At 40.2% G+C, this 2,500-nt stretch overlaps 1 protein-coding gene and 1 long non-coding RNA gene across 2 annotated transcripts in view; both read left to right on the plus strand.

Annotated features, from left to right (window-relative positions):
- Positions 1-2,500, plus strand: part of LOC134437454 (neurexin-2-like) — a 690,433-nt gene that overhangs the window by 354,258 nt on the left and 333,675 nt on the right. The window lies entirely within an intron of this gene.
- LOC134437969 (uncharacterized) overlaps positions 2,053-2,500 on the plus strand; it is a 1,208-nt gene continuing 760 nt past the window's right edge. The window contains exon 1 of the long non-coding RNA XR_010032521.1: positions 2,053-2,500. This exon is cut by the window's right edge and continues 285 nt beyond it. This is a non-coding gene — a long non-coding RNA (uncharacterized LOC134437969).

The raw sequence follows: 2,500 nt of genomic DNA on the forward strand, positions 1-2,500 counted from the left end.
AACACTTAGAGAGTTGATTTTGGCATCATTTGGACTTAAATGAACTCTGTAAGTGTTGAATGAACACCACACCATTTACTGTGCAGGGTCCAGGGTGGCACAAGGGCCCTTGTAGATTTCCTCCTGGCCCCTGTTGTGGCCCCTGTGCTGAACAGCCAATGACCACGACGTGATATACATAATTTTGTATTTTACATATTCATTACATTTAAAATGTATCTCTTTTTCCAATTTATGTGCCCCCCTGAAAAAAATAAAGGCCCCACTCCCCTCCACCCGCCCCCTGGTAGTTTTGGTCCAGAACCACCCATACGGCTTGTAAATTGAGAGCACATGCTTTAACACATTTTGTCCTAAGCCGGGGTTGGGAAAGGGTACCCTCTGCCTATTAACACATTTTGTCCTAAGCCCTGGTTGGGAAAGGGTGGCCTCTGCCTATTAAATCCTTAAAATTTCAGCCTCCGAAGCACACACAAACGAAAAAATTAAATGAGTTGCATTTAAAAGCTAGGACCGTCATTTTGCTTTAGAATGTGTTCATTCAGCTCTACCTTACCAACATTTTTAATAAAACAGCTGAAATCTCAAGAACCTGATGTTAATTAAACCAATGGTTTAAAATACTCACCCGGGCTAGGGTCAAAGGTCAAAGCATTTAGACATTTCTGTGCTGTTGATTTTTATTTACACGTATAAAATGTTTTTTTTTTTTTGTCATTGTGGAGAAAAATATTAATGTCAATAGAGAGCAGGACAAACATAACACAGAGACAAGTGTGTGTGTGTGTGTGTGTGTGTGTGTGTGTGTGTGTGTGTGTGTGTGTGTGTGTGTGTGTGTGTGTGTGTGTGTGTGTGTGTGTGTGTGTGTGTGTGTGTGTGTGTGTGTACATGCGTGCAAGCCTGTGTGTGTGTATGTGTTTGAGAGAGGGAGAGAGAGAGAGAGAGAGAGAGAGTGAGAGAGAGAGAGAGAGAGAGTGAGAGAGAGAGAGAGAGAGAAAGAGAGAGAGGGATAAAGAGATACCGTATCATTGTTCCTATCTGGGTTGTGAGCGGTAACAAACTACATGTGGAGCATTGCCAAGAATAGACACGGGAGTGGGAACACTGCCATATGCTCCACACACAGTCTTTAGTGTGTATGTGTGTGTGTGAGAGAGAGTTTGTGTGTGTGTGTGTGTGTGTGTGTGTGTGTGTGTGTGTGTGTGTGTGTGTGTGTGTGTGTGTGTGTGTGTGTGTGTGTGTGTGTGTGTGTGTGTGTGTGTGTGTGTGCGCGCACGTGTGTGTGTTTGTGTGTGTGTGTGTGTGTTTGTGTGTGTGTGTGTGTGTGTTTGTGTGTATGTGTGTGTGTGTGTGTGTGTGTGTGTGTGTGTGTGTGTGTGTGTGTGGGTTACACTTTACTTTACGGATCGCTAATAAGGTGTTAATTTCATACTAATTTCTCAGTAATTTCAGTCTAATTTTATGGTAATAACTGCTTGTTATTAGTAATAACAGCAAAATAACCATATGGTTTCCAGTGCAATTACACTATAATTTCTCATTAATAAGAGCAAAAATAACCATACAGTTTCCAGTGCAATTATGCTGTAGTTTCTAGTTAATAGTAGGCTAATGGAAACAGCTACTGTGTCATCATAGTAGTTAGGTGGTAGGTATGCCAGTAACTAAACGGTATCAGCCGAAGTAGTTTCATACTAATTAGGCCACATCAGGGCCGTAATGTGCAATATTTCCTCTTCCTATGTTATTGCATAGAAACGACCACCCAAGCATCCTTGTATTATTTCTGCTTAATTACCTTGTAAACAATTGAGTAGTTATATGGAAATAAGATAGAATCAGGGCCTTAAAATGCATTATCACCTATTCCACTCAATTTTATGGAAATTACATATTTTCATGGTCTTAAAATGTCTTATTTCTTATTTCCACTCAATTACTTAGTTATTATCATTTTTAATACAATATAGACTAGCCTACTATGAAGTGATTCAAGTACACAGACAAACACATTGTGTGCAAAACTTTGTTTATTTTTCCAATCAGTTATGAGATTCATGTTCACTGATGTGAGGTTGTCAATCTGCCACCATCCAGAGGAAGTCCTGTGAACACAAACAAACAAACAGAGAAGTCAACTGCAAGACCGGTTTCACCACGTTTATTTTTTTATGTTATCAATTCACCATCGCTAAATTTGCTTCTGAAATGCAGTACCATGTTAAATGCACGTTGTAAATCTTCCTCAGGCTGACATCGTTGCTGATTTACAAAGGCAAACTCTAGCTAGCACCTAGCTTCAGTCATTGAAAACATGGTGGGCAGAGCTAGCTAGAACTAGTGGTTTCCATGTACCTCTGTAGGCTATGCCATTTCAGCACAAACACGGCTGATAAGACGTGTTTGCAGTGTATACAGTTAAAATCCTTCAATGCTCAGAGACAAAATGAAAGCAGGTTAAAGCTAGAACTACATTAAAAGTTCGTTGTCGGGAAGCTTA

This window comes from Engraulis encrasicolus, chromosome 21 (genome assembly GCF_034702125.1).
Source record: "Engraulis encrasicolus isolate BLACKSEA-1 chromosome 21, IST_EnEncr_1.0, whole genome shotgun sequence".
Taxonomy (NCBI): domain Eukaryota; kingdom Metazoa; phylum Chordata; class Actinopteri; order Clupeiformes; family Engraulidae; genus Engraulis; species Engraulis encrasicolus.